Source organism: Nothobranchius furzeri, chromosome 8 (genome assembly GCF_043380555.1).
Source record: "Nothobranchius furzeri strain GRZ-AD chromosome 8, NfurGRZ-RIMD1, whole genome shotgun sequence".
In the NCBI taxonomy this organism is placed as follows: Eukaryota; Metazoa; Chordata; class Actinopteri; order Cyprinodontiformes; family Nothobranchiidae; genus Nothobranchius; species Nothobranchius furzeri.
In genome coordinates this window covers 51,341,554-51,360,539 of record NC_091748.1, presented here as the reverse complement: position 1 = coordinate 51,360,539, position 18,986 = coordinate 51,341,554, and positions in this window count along the sequence as shown.

Below are 18,986 nucleotides of genomic sequence, written 5' to 3'. Positions count from 1 at the left end.
CATCCATCAATGTCAGAGTGCGTATGGATCAGGAGATGCGTCAATAGGCTGGTGCCTGTGTGCGGGGGCCCTTGGTATGGGTGCAATACAGCAGTTCGCACGTTCAGATCGAGGGATTGGATTTTGTTGGTAGGGTTTTGGGGTGGAAAGTAAGAAAACTTCACCAGAGTGATCCAGTAGTTTACAAATATTTGTGGTCTTTCTTTCATTTTAATGCTGACGTTGCTTTTTGGGGCGATTAGAAATATTTTATATTTTAAAGTTAGGCATAAATATATTTACATTCTACAATTATGAAATTTTATATATAATTTACGATCATAAATAAATCAGACACCTTCCAGGTGAATGCACCGAGCAGGAAGTCCAAAATCAGCATTTAGCATACCTATAACTGCTTAATACACCTTGGTCCGCAGTGTGTGTGTGTGTGTGTGTGTGTGTGTGTGTGTGTGTGTGTGTGTGTGTGTGTGTGTGTGTGTGTGTGTGTGTGTGTGTGTGTGTGTGTGTGTGTGTGTGTGCGTGCGTGTGCGTGTGTGTGTGTGTTTTGCCAAGTCTGTTGGCATCTTATGTAAAATGAGCCCATTAGGATTTCGACCTGCAGCTAGAAAAATATTCCAACAATCCAGGAAGTGTGCAAATTGCATAAAAAAAGCTCTAATCAGTGTTTGCCGCCTGTTATTTCATGGACATTTATGAGTGCTCAGATGAATTGTGACGTGTTGGCGCAGTTCCTCTCCGGACCTTTAAAAAACTCTTCGCACTTTGCCAACCGGAGATGGTGGCTGCTGGCTCGTGCCATGAGGAGAATAGCAGTGTCCGCTCGGGTTAATGTCCCTCTATTGATCCCAAGCAAACCACTGCTATCGAAAATGAATTACCAAAGCCCGCGCAGCAGCGAATCCGTCATCTGTGCTCAGCCAGCCGGCCAGAGCAGCTTATTGGTCGAGGTGGTGATGGATGTTAACTTTCATTGCCGGCTCTCTGCTCCCAAAGCACCGGGGTTCCCAATCAGAAATAGCACGCAGGAAACTTTCACCAAGAACGCACACACCTCCTGCGTCACCATCCTTTTTGTTCCTGCCATTTAAAAAGTTTGCATCATTTTTATTTCCTCACAAATAAAACCTTGTCAACAGGTCGTGCAGAACTGATCAAACTCAATCAATCAATCAATAAATTTCGATTTGCTTTGATTCTTATTTTTAAAAATAACAAACTCAAACAAAACAATCATTGAATAAAAAGATCAACCCCTCTCCTCTCATAAAAATCCATGGACGCCTACAGCTCACGTTTAACTTTCGAGAAAATGTGTCCTGTGGCAAATACAATATGAAATATTAACTGTGTCAATATCGCCGTTGTGGCTGGGGCGACGCTGCGCAGAATGGTGATTAATTTCATATTAATAACAGCGGAGAGGAGGTGGCCTCGGCGCTGTTTGGGCATCGACTCTGCAGCGATTGTGCAGCAGACCGTGTGCGCTTTAATGTCCTTGTTAATAATAATAATAATAATAATAATAATAATAATAATAATAATAATAATAATAATAATAATAATAATAATAACCTAAAAAGTTTCGAGCGTTTCCACAAGTTTTACTTTTAGTTTGGTGGAGTTTCCGAAACATTTTAGAAAATCAATGCTTCTGAAGAATGGATGATTTGGGGAATTTGTCACGAAGCTGCAAATGTATATAATAATAATAATAATAATAATAATAATAATAATAATAATAATAATAATAATAAATTATTATTATTATTATTTCCCAAATTTCTTCATTTATAGTTTAACAATTTTCTCCTCTTATAGAAATTCCTTTGGAAAACGTGTCTCTCTCTGATGGAAAAGTGCTCCACTTAAATTATTTTACTTATAAAACCCTTAATTTGTGATTTAACGTCCGGACGTTTGGTCTGATTCGTGTTTTTCTTCCGGACTCTGCTGTGAGTTTGTCTATTTTTCGCAGGAGGACACACTCGATCCAGACAGGACTAATCTTTTCATGACTTCTTGAATGACTCCGCGGCAAATGCATCACGCTTAATGTATTCTAAAGTATATTTACTTGAATCTGGCTATTGGCAAAAGTTAAGTAGCAGTGTTTAGTAATGTGGCATTGATCAGGCCTCAGAGCAAGTCAGCGGGACGGGGCTGCTCTCATCCCCAACACACACACACACACACACACACACACTCACACACACACACACACACACACACACACACACACACACACACACACACACACACACACACACACACACACACACACACACACTTTCCTGGCTCTCCTGGAGACTAAACATCCATGTTTGCCAGTGGCTTTGCTTTAAGTAAGTTTGTTAAACTGAAAAAACACTTAATTTGCATTCACACGCTATATATATATATATATATATATATATATATATATATATATATATATATATATATATATATATATATATTATATATGTTATTCATTTATTTATTTATTTGTTTATTTATTTATTTTTCATAAATTCGAACCGACCTTTAACTTCTCGAACATTTTCTGCAAAGTTTCAATAGCCTCCGGGCCAAATCAATGTCACCCTGCATTTTGAATGTTGCGTGTTTGTCCTGTTAAATCTTTAAACGGCAGCCTACTGTTAAACAGTTTGTTTCACAGTCAGAGCTCCGCCGCCACATATAAAAGACCTAAATGTGGAGGAGAGGAGGGAGAAAAAGGAGGAATCAGTTGCACATTGAATCGCTGTGTTTGTAAAACGTTTGGCAGCAGTTTGTAAAGGAATTAGTGTGTTGCCATAGATTACTATTTAGGTGCATTTGCATTTGAAAGCGCCCAGCAATAGAGGAGCGTGGTGATCAATAGCCCTGGTGCCATATCGATCCATCCGCAGTGTGATCGATTGGCAGGAAGAATTGGACGCGCATTTCCTCTCTGACTGCTCTCGGTTGCGCTCAAAAATGAAAATCAACGTGTAAAGAAATGAACGCAGAGGCCTCTCTGTGCCTCAAAGCGCCTCTGAAAATATTTAGGACAACAGGTGATGAAACAGGCCCGCGCTCATGCGCAGTGATCAATACGCATGAATATGTTTTTTTTTTTTTTTAATCGCCTTTAGGTTCACTTTTAAAATAAATCCATGAACATTTTGAAGGCAAAAGTAGCTCTAATGCAATCCTAAACGTATCACGTGAGTTTCATTTTCTGGTCAAGCCGCTCAAAAAGCCATCCTAGTTCAATTATCCGTCATTTGACCAAATTGGAAAAAGACAAATGCGCTCAAACTAATGCTTTCGTCTGTCTTCATCTAGTAATTAATCGGAAAAGGGAGGAGATGTGGAAACAATAACGCTGGGAGGGAAAATACCTTTTGTCATAAAGGTCGTGGAAACCCCGTGGATTTATTTTTAATCTGACAGGCTGTTAGCGAGAAAACCATCACTCAGGTGCGTCCACGTGATGTCACAGCGATCAATAGGGCTACTAATCACAAACACAATCAATACACCATCGATTGGATCGAGATGGATTACTAAATGTTATACGGATTCACTTCTTACCCTTTTTTTGGAAGGGATTAGGATTTATTTTGGACAGGAGAGGCTGGATGGCATGAAATTGGAATTTGGAAATTACACAAGTGTGTTTGGAAATGTACACGAGGGGGAGGAAAGTGGAGAGTTGGTTCTCTTCCGGCTCCAAACTGACATGACTTTAATCTGTTTTTAAAATTTATAATTTAAAGATATCTGAACCAGAATATTCAAATAATAACAAACACATACGGAACAGGAATCTCTCTCTCTCTCTCTCTCTCTCTCTCTCTCTCTCTCTCTCTCTCTCTCTCTCTCTCTCTCTCTCTCTCTCTCTCTCTCTCTCTCTCTCTCTCTCTCTCTCTCTCTCTCTCTCTGTGTGTGTGTGTGTGTGTGTGTGTGTGTTTAACTATTTGAGGACCTATTCTGGGATGCTCACTAACCTTCTGGAGAACAAGAGGGCCTTATGGGGACCAATGTCTGTTCCTATGGTCTAGAGGTTAGGTGTGAATTAAGCTTTTGTGACAGTTAAGTTTAGGAATATGCTGGTTATGGTTAGGATTAGGGTTAGGCATAAATGCAGTTGCAAAATGGAAGTCAATGCAAGTTCCTAATATGGGTAGAAATATGAACGTGTGTGTGTGTGTGTGTGTGTGTGTGTGTGTGTGTGTGTGTGTGTGTGTGTGTGTGTGTGTGTGTGTGTGTGTGTGTGTGTGTGTGTGTGTGTGTGTGTGTGTGTGTGTGTGTGTGTGTGTTTAGGAGAAACATGCTTTTGCAGCCTTTTCCATTTCTCTGGAGTTCCGTCCTCTGCAGCTGCCTCCATATTCCTCCTAACTGTGTATTCATGGGATTTGTTGACGGAATAATCAATCTGAGTATAAACTGATAAACTCTTACTGATTTGCTTCTGGATTTATCTTTTAAAAAATTTGTCAGAAAGGATTTGCAAACATGTGTGTGGGTCTTATTTCAATTGAAAGCAAAGCTGTTATAATAGCTATCAAATTAAAACACATGCAAGGTTAAACACAATTCTACGTGAATGCTCCATCCTCTATAGGCCAGAATTCATAAATCCTAATGAAAATAAATGACCACATCTTATCTCACAGTCTATTTGAAAATATTCGTCTTTGTTCTTTTCCCAGTGTCTGGCAGGTTTTAAAACACACAGACTCCCCATCCGCTAAGTACTGCTAACGGTGGATTTATTAGGCTTAAAGACATGCTAACTCATCTTCCTCAAAGGGGATCAGACTTTAAGTGTAGATCAAAAGGATCAAGTCTGAAAAAAGAACAATGTCTTTTGCATACCTCTTTTTAATTCTCCCCATCGATGCAGTGGTACATGAACACTCTTCAGAGTCTAACTGAATTCAAGCATAAGCACAAACGTCATGTTCACCTCCATGTTTAAATGAAAGATGGAGAGTGAAACATCTTCATTTGTTCTAAATGAAGAATCGCTCAAATATGATTTTGAATATGGTGATTGTGACAAAAGGGAAAGTACAGTGAGTGTTTTCCGTCTTCCTTCCTAGATTTATTTTTTGTGGAGACAGTAAAGCGGAGGCGTAGTTACATGCAGAGCGCGGACTGACTCCGCTGTGCTTTTGTGTTTTCACAGAGACGGCTCACTGTATGAAACAGTGACACAGCTGGAGGGAAAACGATGGACTACTTGGCTAGATCTGATACACAAAACACGAGCAGTGACCTACTACGAGTCATCCTGGCTCCAGCATCAAAGACTTTTTTCTCATGCTTCAGCTGCAGCAGGTTTTATTTTCTGCTTGTTGGACTAACTGATTTTCCTTCGAATATCATTTTCCATTCTTGTAAGTTTTTTTTTTTTTTTCAAATTCATCAGTGGAGCAGCAAAGTCTTTCACATGAAAAATAAAATCAGTGCATAGCGAATGTGAAACTGACCCCCCACCTCCTCCCATACCCCAAATGCACCCAACCATGCATACCCCCTTCCCCATGCCTCTCCTCCACCCATCCCTCCCCTAGTGAAACTCCCACCCTCCACACCCGACAGAGCACCCGTTGCTAGGCGACAGAGAGGAGAGAGATGGATTGAGGAGACATAGTCAATCAATTCTACAGAGAGAGGGTGAGAAAGGAAGGGAGGCAGCGAAGGGGAGATGGAGTTAAAGAAAGAAGGAGAGACGAAGAAGAGAAAGAGAGAGGAAAGGAGGACAGAATGCAGCGTGATTGCAGGCGTATTAAGGCTCCACTTCTGGCTGAAGACGCGCTTTTGAAACATCTATCTTTGTTAACTGTATGGTGCCTCTGAAAATAAATCCATCTGTGCAGCTGTCCACCCTTCCATCTTTGTGCAAGTGCTTTCCTTTAATACTTTTATCACTACAAATTACAGTCTGCACAAGCAGCCTGTGTTTAATATTCCCTCACTCAAAAAGGGAGTTAATTGTATATTGCAAACGCTCATTCTCCCCAGGCTTCCTCTCTTTCTCCATTAGTCATTGCTGTACACACACACACACACACACACACACACACACACACACACACACACACACACACACACACACACACACACGCACACACACAGACACGCAGATGCCCAGCAATACCACATGCCCCCATGTGTGTGTGTGTGTGTGTGTGTGTGTGTGTGTGTGTGTGTGTGTGTGTGTGTGTGTGTGTGTGTGTGTGTGTGTGTGTGTGTGTGTGTGTGTGTGTGTGTGTGTGTGTGTGTGTGTGTGTGTGTGTGTGCAGAGCTGGGTGTTGAGCACATCGACTGAGTATCGATCCCACCACTCACCTCCCTGCAGTCAGCTCTTGTCCTACATAGCATGCCCTGTCTGATTTCGCCCTTAATGGCTTTTATCCAGCTCCAATCTTTATTTAAACTGAAAAGTAGGAATTAGCACCCACTTCTGTCCCGGTCTCTCTTACCTTTTCTTTCCACCATCGTCCAGGAGTTTGAATCGGCCGCTATCGGCCCATTGACCCCTCTCTCCCTCATTGCAATGGCTGTGACTGCTTCCCCACTCAGAAATGTGCACTACAGCATTTTATTTCCATTTCTCCTGGGCTCCTGCTGTTCCTCCTTTGCCTTATGTACAGATAAGATGCGGCAAGCATGGTGGTAGTGTTAACTCCCATCGCTGATGCATCTGCTTCGTGCTTTGTTGTTTCACCGGGAGTTCAGTCTGCAAAAGGTCAGCGCAGAAATCACAAAAGATGGCAAACTCAAGTTGATTTTCACAGGTTACAGTTTAATTTTAGCTTTAATCTTAGTGTGGAAACAAAAAAAACATTATTTTATTTCTCTTTAAAAGACCGAAGAAGTCCTTTTCTGTTTTGTTCTGTTTGATCACTAAAGCTCCTGCTTAAATTCTCACCTTTATTTCTGTTTTGGTTGACTCAAACGTCATTAATCAGTCATAAATGGGTTCGTGAGATGAGTCAAGTCCTACAAAGGAAACCCCACCTTGCATTGTCATGGCAACAGAACAGACATCTCAGCCCAGTAATGAAAGACATTTATTCTGCACAGACTACTTTTCATATCGATGGCCTTTTCCTTGTTGTGATCAGCCAGCCACAGCCTGGGGAGGAACCCTTGGCGTGCCGTCATCCTTTTCGATTTGATTTGATTTGTTGCTCATAGGGAGCAAAGTGATGGGAGATACTCTTATCTTGGCCCAGCAGAATCAAGCCGTACCAAATAAGACACATCAGACTATCTGTGCTGGCACACACAATGGGGATTAATTGATCTCCTAATACCACAGATAAATCAATCCCTTCCTTCCCCCCAGTGAGCTCTCCGGCCAATTGGACAGCCCGCCTTTTGATCAACACAGCATCTCCGGCCAATCGGAGGAGGACTGCGGGCTTGAGTGGCAGAGGCAACAGGAGCAAGCCTGAGGAGAAGGGAGAGGGAGTCCATCAGAAAGCCATTGGCAGCAGGAGGGAAGTCTTGGGAGGTGTGTGTGTGTGTGTGTGTGTGTGGGGGGGGGGGCAGTGTGTGTTTAGTGTAAGAGAGCACCAACGTGCACAGAGGAGAAGACCTGATCTGATGCTGCACAACTCAGACTTCAGCAAGAAAACTAACAGAAAGCTTTCAATTTTTGTTTTTTCAAGCCGACTTTAATGAAACTGTAAACCACAAACGCCAATCAAAGGAAGTTAGCTTCGGTTTTATTCCAAAGTTCCAGATCTGGTCAAGACATCAGCCATTTTGTCACAGTTACCCCATCTTATCTCCACCCTGGTCTGATCCATCTCCATTAGACTCACCCTTACACGGCCCGGCACCTCCATTTTTCTCACCTTTTTCCACTTCTTTTGTATCTCTTCCACCTCTCTTATCAGCACCTTGGCATTTCTGTCATTCCCACATACGCCGTTTTCCCTCACACAGCTCATATAATAACAGGCTAAAAATATGCCTTCTGTGTGTTTTTTTTCCCTTTCCAGTATTGATTTTGCCCATAGCATTGTCTATGGAGAGAAAGAGAGGAGAAAGACAAGAAGGCGGGGGAGAGAAACGAAGTAGAAACAACTGGGAAAAGAATTACTTTCCACGTATGTGGTAATGCTCTCACCTTTCCTATTTTACTTTAAGTGGAAAGCTATACCCTCTTTTACCTCGGCGCAGTACCTTTAAATTAAAAGGCTGGGGTCCTCTCTTATCCACTCTTACCTCTCAGCACCGCTGAGCACCCAGACATTCACACACTGAACGCATTTAATAATAACCCACTGAAATTAGAGAAACCGTTGCAAGTATGGTCCAGATCAGCTTTTCAGAGGAAAATGGTTGGCTGTTTTGGCACTGGTGTGTAATGGGAATGGAGAGAGCTGATCAATAGGCTATCGATTGGAGCCGGCCAGAGTCTGGGGAATTGAGAGTGAGAACAGAGGGGAGTTAGGGTGGGGGGTTGGCTCCAGGTTGAAATTTTAAAATGCTCCATTTCAGAGATGACAAATAGTCTATTTGAAAAGAGAGAGTCAAAGACGGAGTCGTCATAAAGACGTCGGGAAGAAATTCTCCGCTTTCACTGCTCTCCAAGCTGAGACCTCCCCTTTTCCCAGAAGTTGCAGTGTTGGAGGAGAACTACAAAGACAAAGGGAGCAGGGACGTCTCGGGCAACAGCAGCTTGTGTGTACTCCAGCTGGAGGATGAGGAGGAGGAAAGGGAGGCATTATTACACAAAAGACTATTTCATTCCATCTGTGGAAAAAGATTTGTAGAAAGAAGGAAACAGAAAAGCAATTCACGCTAAAATTTGGATGTCTGGTACACTAAAAACAAAATGCTGAATTTACTTCACCGAGTCACGTCAGCTGGTTCCACTAAACCTAGCTGTCTAAATGTAAAGAGTGATAAACATTGTTTTATGTTGTTATGTTACAAGTAAATGTATATTACTCTCTACATTCCAGCAGCTAGACTTGGTGGAACCATTTAACATAACTTGGTTTAGTAAATTCAGCATTTCATGTCTTAAGCCTCATTTACACCAAGTGTGCAATGGATGCAGACCAGGAGCTACGCAACGTTCCAGAAGACTGTTACTTACGCTGAGTGTGAACCGTGTGCAGAGCGTCTCTGGAAAGTCCCTTGCAAGTTCAAGTGATAAAAGCTACATGTATGAAGAAGAGTTGGTAAACAAGAGCCACACGGGTCTCCTCAAACTGTCACATGCTGTGATTCGACGTCCCTGTCAATAATAACAACAGAAGAAGCCGTCTAAACAATGCAACACAAGTTTTATTAGGTCATACAGCGGAGGCCCCTTGCTGCACCTCGTCTCGTTTCCTGTCCGGCTCATGTATTTTCTTCATCTTTGTAATGATCCGCATGCGGCATCTGGAAAATACAGGAACCACGCAGAAAGACTCCACAGCTCCAGATCCTGGTCTTGATCTACATCACACCGCAGCTCTGATTGCACTCAGGGATTTTGGGTCTTTACGGAAGCCGCACGGATTCCAAAACTGATCTTTTCCATACTTGGTGTAAAGGAGGTGTCAGTTTTTGACAAACACAGTTTGAAAATTTAATCAAGGACTAAAAGCAGTTAACTTTTTGTAAGTTTTGAGAAGGAGGAATGGTCTAATTTCAGAGTTTACTCACATTGTTTTTGCTTTCTTTTCACCAAGACCTCTGGTAGTTGCAGGAAAAACTTGACGCCTTTCCTTCAAAAGTTGTTTCCCCACCACGGTTTTGCTGCAGAACTACAGATGCCTATTATCCATACACCCACAGGTTAGTTAACAAAGGCAAACATGCATCAATTTTAAATGTTGCTCAACTCTGCAGGCGATGGAAAACAGTTAGAGCACCAGTCTGTAAACACCCCTGAGAGCAACCTATATCTCAGTAAAAATTCTGTTGTAAATAATGTATTGAATGCAAACTTAAGCTCCACAGGGAGATATGGATAGGCTCATTACTCTTTTAGTTCGCTGGCCTTTTACATAGTCCACACGGCTCTCAGCAATCGACTCCAGATGCTCCCGCTATCTGTTTTGATTTAAAGATGCTTTTACCTGCGGATGTTGTTATGGATATAGGTATTGTTTTTTATTTCCTACTCTACGCCCTGAGGTTTGAAGGCTGTTAACTCATGAACCCACCCACATGCTCCGCTCCCTGCTGTGTGTGAGTGTGCGTGTGTGTGTGTGTGTGTGTGTGTGTGTGTGTGTGTGTGTGTGTGTGTGTGTGTGTGTGTGTGTGTGTGTGTGCGTGCGTGTGTGTGTCCTGTCCGGGATGCATTGATCTCAAAGCAGGATGTCAAACATTTTAACGCTGATCCTGTCCTTGTTATGGCCTCGCGCTGCCAGGTTGTTAATGCATTAAAAATCGTTCGTCCCTATCTTTCCAAACTTATCTCACCTTACTGCCCTGAGCAACACAAGAATACCCCTCCATGGTGAGCATACACACCACTTCCACCCCCTCCTCCCTCAAGCCTTTGTTTCCATCCACATCCCTCCATCTTCTGTCTCAATCAATCTTTACGACACCCAGTTGCATCTCGCTAATGTTTCCGGACTTGACCGTATCCCCGTTCAAAAATTCTTAATTAAGCCCGTTCTGTATGTTTACCGTTGGGCAAATTGCAATCTGACAGGGCTAATAAAACATTGGCGAGAGAAGGGCGAGAGGTGCTATGACCCTTTCCTCTGTCACCTGTCTCTATCGCTACCTCAGCTTATCTCCCTCCATCCCCACCTCCTCATATCTCCCTGGTTTTCACCTCACAGGCTTTCAGGATGAAGAGGGAGGGGACGGGAGAGAGATACGGTCTTTTGGCAGCAGCTGGTGAGTCTTGCATCCGTCGCTGTCAGCGTGGCTGCTTGTTTTTAAATACTTCGGCACCGTTACGCTGATGTATCTTGGCGATAGCACTCAACCGTCTTGATTCTCACCTCTGATTATTAAGATTCATGAACCTGCCTGCATGTCAACTCTTACAGATATGAGTCATATATCTGTGTTCACATCAGCATCTTTCTTCATTTAGGTATTGACTCATGCAGTGCTCTCACATTCTGCAATCTATAGCCCACACGGTGTGTGTTATATCTCCATTTCTGCACTGTTTTGTTGGGTCACATGAGAGCAGCCATTTGCTTCATGCTGAGGGAAGTGTCACAACTCTAAGAGCTCAAAAGAAGATGGGGTCAGGATAAAATCAGGCTTTTTAACTGTTTACACGGGAATTCCTTTGAATCTAAGCTTTTAGTACATGGTATTTATTGACATTGTGACACAATTAGGTCAAATAAATCCATGTGCATTCAAGTCTGCACAGAAGAAGCAGAAGAAGTAGAGAAAAATTCTTACAGAGTCTAAGGCTTCTGCTTTTCCACAACATCTTATTTTTACGTCTCCAAGTGCATTTTAGATGCGGAACAGCTGTTTACTTACTGGATCCACTGGTAGAAGATCGTTGGCCTGATCAGTCTGAGTACAGCATTAATTATGAAGAGACGTCCATTCACCTGACGTGGTGGAGTTCCCACTCAGTTTGTTCTTCGTAGCAAAAAAAAATCTGCAGCATCAAGCAAAACAACTGGAGGAAAAAAAACTAAAGATGCAATAAAGTTTTACAGAATAATAATAATGTAAATGATGCATTCGATGCATCTACAGACAGGACCAAAATACTGCTCTCCAGAAACTCTTTTACCCTCTCAAAATTAAGCAGATTATTCGTGTAAAAGAACTGCATAAATGATCCAGATAAACAGTCTTTTTATTTTTATTTTTTTGCCTTGTGTATGTTTGGTATGTTTCTGATTCAGACTATTTTCTGACTCTGACTCTCGGGGATACAGTTGTCCTTAAAGGGAAACTTTGCAACTTTTTCATATTTTTAAATAATTTTCTTTAGCCAGTATGTACTAAAATGACCCTTTACAGGGTTAAAGAAATGTCACCAAGCCCTTATCGCCCCCCGTGGCAAGAATGTTCCACTTGCAACATTACAGTAGCCAGTCCGGTCTGTTGCAGTGCCAGGTACATTGAGCTGACGAACCAGGCACTGCAGTCTGGTTTCAGCACATTTGCTGCATGTTTTAGATCATGAACACATCTGATTTGTTTAATTTAGTGATGAATCACTCCTGTAGACACTGGAGAAGGCTTGGAGACATTTCAGCTGAGATAGGTTTTGGTTTCGGCTCTACAAATGGACACTAAACTGAATTTAGGATTTTCATTAGTTGTCAGTTATAATGATCAAAATGAAAGAAATAAACATTTGTAATATATCAGTCTGCATGTAATGAATGAATCTAACGTACACGTTTAACTTTTTGAATGTAATTACTGAAACAAATCAATTTTGTCATGAGATAACCAGTTGTAGTCTTCCACACGTTTTCACACAAAACGTAAAGTAACTTTTGCCGCCTGTCAAAAATAAACGTTTTCTTAAACAAAATGTGTCTTTTCAATTCACGTACATATTTTAAATCCTGGGCACATTTGAAATAGGATCAGAAAATAATTTTTAATAATAAAGTTCTGACTAGATATAGTCATAATTACCTCGACGCATGGCTCTGGCCCCATGTCTGTTTTCTTGAGTGGCTGTTGGAATTTCTACCACTCTTGAGGAGCTCCCGCTGAGAGGCGCCGAGCCGGGGTGGGTGTGCTTGTGTCCCGTCCCTCGCTCTAGATGTTGTGGAGCTGTACTGGAACGCCTTGTGTTGGGTACTCTGGGAGTATGGGGTGCCAGGCCCTTTGATACAGGCTGTTAGGTCCCTGTATGACTGATGTCAGATCTTGGTTCGCATTGCCGTTGTCGGTACAGGATCGGCTCGGGGTCCTTCGACTGCTGATGGCGTCAAAGGAGTTGATTGGCTGAACATGAAGCTTACGGAAGTTACGTTATCACATTATGATTTTGATTGGTCAGAACAAATTTGCGTTCCATGTCTTTGTGGTTGTAGTCCTGTAGTCCAAAAATCAACACTTTTTGGAGAAAATATGTTTGAATTTCTAAAGGAAATGTAAAATATAAGAAAATAATAAACGGTGACCCTCAACAGCTCTTGATGTTGATAAAATGGAGCAAAATAAAATTTAAGAACTTTATTGAAAGACACCAAGCAATATTTTGAATCAAAGAATGTATTTAGATAACAACTAAGGAAATATACAGACGAACTCCACATTAATACAAACAGATATGGCTTCACATATAAGAACTGTTCTATTTTTTGTCAGTCCGAGTTGGTTTTATGCAGTTTCACATTCTTTACAAAACAAAGACAATATGGTGTTTTATTAACAAATTACAATTATAAAGAAAACATTTAGGTGTTAACAAACTAGCATTTATTAACAAAACTGCTGATGTCTTTCCAAAACGTATGTGTGAAAGCTGAGTAGATTTTCAGTAATGTGACGTCATCGGCAGTCAAAGGACCCCGAGCCGTTCCTGCACCCGAGCAGATCCTGTACCGACGCCGGCAGTAAGTCAGGCTTGTTTCCAGCGAGAGTTGGACTTTGCCAAGGCCGCCCTTTGTCACCAATTCTGTTCATACCTTTAACGGACATGATTTCTAGGCACAGACGAGATGTTGAGGGGATCTGTTTTGGTGGACTGAAGACCAGGCTTTTGCTCTTTGCAGATGATGTGGTCCTGTTGGCTCCATCAGAATGTGATCTCCAGTTCGCAGCTGAGTGTGAAGCAGGTGGGATGAGAATCAGTTCCACCATTTCCGAGACCATAGTCTTGAGTCAGAAAAGGGTAGAATGCCTTCTCCAGGTCAGGGATGAGGTCCTTCCTCTAGTGGAGGAGTTAAAGTATCTCAGGGTCTTGTTCACAAGTGAAGGAAAGATGGAACACAAGATTAATAGATGGAATGTTGCTGATTCTGCTCTGATGCAGTGTTGTTGTTGAAGAGAGAGCTGGAACAGATCTACTGTTCCTCCACATTGAGAGGAGCCAGTTGAGGTGGCTCAGGCATCTGTTAAGGATGCCTATTGGACACCTCTCTGGTGAGGTTCTCCAAGCACGGCCAACTGGGAGGAGACCTAAAGAAAGACCCAGGACATGCTGGAGGGACGATGTTTCTCATTTGGCCAGGGAAAGCCTAGATGCTCCCCGGAAGGGGCTGGCCCAAGTGTCTGGCGAGAGGGAAGTCTGGGTCTCTCTTCTTAGGGTGCTGACCACATGACCCAACCTCGGATAATCAGATGAAAATGGATGGATGGATGGATGGATGGATGGATAGATGGATCGATGGATTGATGGATGGATCGATGGATGAATGGATCGATGTATAAGAGGTCAACTTGAATTTGCCAGAGGAGGGCACTCTTTTCTCACGCACCCCCTAGGTTTACAATAGAGCTAAGGGGCGTTTCTCAATGTCAAGGCGCCTGGCCTTGCAAGGCGATGTCTTGCGAGGCCAGGCGCCTTGCTTATGAGGACACTGTCCTTCCTTGGTCAAAGAAAATGGTTAAATGGAACAGACTTGCATCACGTTACCGCGGCTTCCACGGCGGTCAAGTAATGTCACGTGACACAGGAGATAACGTTGTATTTTATACGTATCAGTTTAAATATAAATGTATAATGAGCCTTTTACTTTTTAAATTGTGTATATGTTTATTAAATTAAAAATATAAGCAAGTTACTACCCGCTACTCACCGAAGCTGCAACTACTAAGCAACTAACCAACCATAGATAACTTCTTTGGATCTAAAAAAAACATTTAAAATTAGCTGACTTACTTTTAAATTTGAAAATTGCCCCTGAATAGCTGCTGGCTTCTGATCCGCCGTCTTTTTGAAAATACTGCGGTGCATTCTGAGTAATTTTTCACCAAGGTTAGGCTACAAGACACCTCCCATGTGTCCTCGCTCAGCTAGCTAAACGGCTAACAAATGGAGACCACATGCCTCGGTAGAACATGAACACTGGAACACGTCTTGGTGGCTCCCGATGACGTATCTCCTAGGCAACCGGGGCGGGGGCCAAGACATCAAGGCAAGGTTCCTTGGCATTGAGAAACACCCAAGATGTTTGTCTTAGCAAGACACCGTTAGCTAAGAGGTGTTTTCTGGGCACACAAGCTGCCATATTCCTCCGTTTGTGTTAACTGCCTGTAAAATAAGCAGCACCCTGGCAGCTAGTTGCATAAACACATTAAAATAGAGTTAGAAATGGTCATTCACCTTACTTTTTATGTTTAATATGTCTGTTAAATTTGCTAAATAGCTACACATTGAATGTTGTATCACTGAGCAGAGGTTTTAGTGAAAAGCTGAACGTCAGGCTCATAGAAAATGGTGCTACACATAATAAATTGCAACTAGAGGTTCACAAGTAGGTGTACTGTAGTGTTTGTGCTAAACTAACAAAATAAAAAGACAACAATCAGCAGACCCCTTTACTCTCAACAAGACTGATGTAAGGGAAACCCAGAACATCAACCGACTACAAAAATTCAAAAGCAAAAGACTTATTTGATGTGGATACAGATCTCATAAAACACAGTGCTCTAGTAAACTCTATAACTATAATTTGGCTGCTTTGGAGCATGGTAGAACCAGGAGGTGGGAGCGGTCAGGTCTGGAGGACATGGCCAGGAAGTGAGTGGCTCTGCAGGTCCTGGGAAAGAACAGGCTCTGGTGTGGGATGAGGAGACTCAGGGTGGATGAAGTTGGTGGGCGGTGTAGGGCGACCTGGATGGGTAGAGGAGTGAGGCTTGGTCCTGGAGGCGGGATCCGTAATGTTTTCGCTGGTTTAGATGAGGCTGCAGTGGTTTCCTGAAAGTGGAGTAGAAACAAAGAGTTGGTCAAAGGGCTTGGGAGACAACAAGAAAACCAGTTAGAAGCTCAGGAAGTGGCTAGATACACTATCCTGAAACACCCATGGTAGTTAATGGGATGATTCACCACAGCTGTCAGCTCCATGGCCCCGCCCACCTGTAAGCATCTCGGGGGATTAGGGGAGGCCACTCACCTCAGACCATGACAATAACTTTCTGCACTGTAACTGCTAACCTTTTGACTATGCCTTTTATCAGTTTGTTAAATCTGAAATTAATATCTACTTTTCTTTGTTTGATTTGTTGTGTTTGCTGTTCTTGCTTCTGTAAAGCACTTTGAATTGCCTTTGTGTTTGAAACGTGCTATACAAATACAGCTGCCTGCCTTGCCTAAAGTTAATGGATTTAAATCAGAAACTAAAAACTGTAATAGGAGTTCCACAAGGTTCCACCCAAGGTCCATTACTGTTTTGTCTATACATCAATGACTTAGCCAACTGTTGTAAAGGTGTCCAGTGCCAAATGTATGCTGATGATGCCATCATCTATGTAACCGCAAAGACTCCCTGCAAAGACAGGCTGCAAAGTTGCTGAATGAACTGATGGTGGGGGTGTCTCGCTGGTTTCAAAATTAACCTTTTGACCTTGAATAAAACCATATACATGTGTTTTAGATCAACCCCAAGATTTCTGACAACTTCACTGTCTTCACTGACCAGAAAGAAATCAAACAAGTGGATGAGTTAAAATATCTGGGTGTTGTTTTGGATTTGCATCTTAAATTTCAGTCCCACATCAGAAAAGTGTCCAGAACCATTAGGACCAACCTCAACTGCTTCCGTCTGCCATGATTCAGTTTCACCTCTCTTACTGTGTAACTGTTTGGAGCCAAGCAAGTTATGTGTCTATACAAACAGGCCCTAATAGTCATCAACCAAAAACCAATGAAGTGGCACCATTGCAAAATACAGAAGACGTACAATATCCTAAGTTTTGATAACTTTATAAACTTCTTTGTTATTGAACTTACATTCAAATGGCTAAATGGCTTGTTAAAATAAAACCAAACCAAACCAACTGCATTACTTTTCTATGTTTGATTTGTTGTGTTTGCTGTTCTTGCTTCTGTAAAGCACTTTGAATTGCCTTTGTGTTTGAAATGTGCTATACAAATAAAGCTGCCTGCCTTGCCTAAAGTTAATGGATTTAAATCAGAAATTAAAAACTGTAATAGGAGTTCCACAAGGTTCCACCCAAGGTCCATTACTGTTTTGTCTATACATCAATGACTTAGCCAACTGTTGTAAAGGTGTCCAGTGCCAAATGTATGCTGATGATGCCATCATCTATGTAACCGCAAAGACTCCCTGCAAAGACAGGCTGCAAAGTTGCTGAATGAACTGATGGTGGGGGTGTCTCGCTGGTTTCAAAATTAACCTTTTGACCTTGAATAAAACCATATACATGTGTTTTAGATCAAACCCAAGATTTCTGACAACTTCACTGTCTTCACTGACCAGAAAGAAATCAAACAAGTGGATGAGTTAAAATATCTGGGTGTTGTTTTGGATTTGCATCTTAAATTTCAGTCCCACATCAGAAAAGTGTCCAGAACCATTAGGACCAACCTCAACTGCTTCCGTCTGCCACGATTCAGTTTCACCTCTCTTACTGTGTAACTGTTTGGAGCCAAGCAAGTTATGTGTCTATACAAACAGGCCCTAATAGTCATCGACCAAATACCAATGAAGTGGCACCATTGCAAAATACAGAAGAAGTACAATATCCTAAGTTTTGATAACTTTATAAACTTCTTTGTTATTGAACTTTCATTCAAATGGCTAAATGGCCTTGTCCCAGAGATGGTGAGCAGACTGACTGTGAAGCCAGCAGCACAGGAGCTACAACCAGAGGGGTAGCCAATTGAGACTGCAAACCACCAAAATACATTTGGTCAATCCTTGTTCTCATTTGGATGACCTTAGATCTAAAATCTACCATCAGCAATAAAGCTGTTAAGAAATTTTACAACTTTTAACTCTGAGGTGAAAAAAATGGCTGAGACTATAACAGAATTGTAAACACTGATGTTTCTTATCAGCTTTAACGTCCAGGAATGGTCAGTTTTCACCTACAGATTGACCTACATGCCACCGGTCATCTACAGACATAAATTCCATTCTCTAAGGTGGATTTTACATTCTACCTTCCAACAAGCCCAGAAGGTTCTGCAGCTCTGAACACATGATAACGTATTGTCAACATCATGTTCCCTTCTCAAGGTTCTTCTCTGCCAAGCCTGTCTGCTTTTCTAGGCTGTCCTGCGCAATATAAAGGACTGAACCGCTATAATAGTAAATAATCATATGGTTGAATGAACAATAATGGATGATGAATAATAATAATGTTTTGATTAATCTGTGCTTAAATGAATAAGTTTGATTAATCTGTGCTTGAATTACTGAAGTTGAAATTAATATTATTATTACATTGATAGATTTATATATGATGATCAGTAATGTTTGGTTTAACAAGTGAATCATTATCTACAGTCAGACACAATGTTCATTAGAGATAAATTAAAGTTAAATTAACGTCACTGCACATAAATATTTTCTTAGCCACAAACCAGAGCATCCTGTATCTGAAAGAAGGCGTGATGTTCTGAGGTTTGTTTGTAACATATTTAAATTTATTTAAAACTAATTCACCATCTAGTGAGCTCTGTTTTAATGTTCTCATATTATGATTTCTTGGCCAACCAGGACGTGCCATGTTAAGGGGTGTTCACAAGCAAACCTCAGAACGTTCCGCCTTCTTTCAGATACAGGTTGCTCTGATTTGTGGCTAAGAAAATATCTCTGTGTCATGACGTTTAACTTAACTTTAATTTATCTCTAATGAACCTTGTGTCTGACTGTAGATAATGATTCACTTGTTAAATCTATTATTACTGATCATACCATTATAATATACATTTCAAACTTCAGTAATTCAAGCACAGATTAATCAAAACATTATTTCTTATAACATTTGTCCATTCCATTTCGCTATTGATTAAATCATATGAGCTGAAAATAGTCACTTTATTCAGAGGCATGAGGAATCCTGTGGTGCTATCAGAAGAAGACTTTGTTTGGGAACACAGGCTGACATAGTGTTCCTCCTGA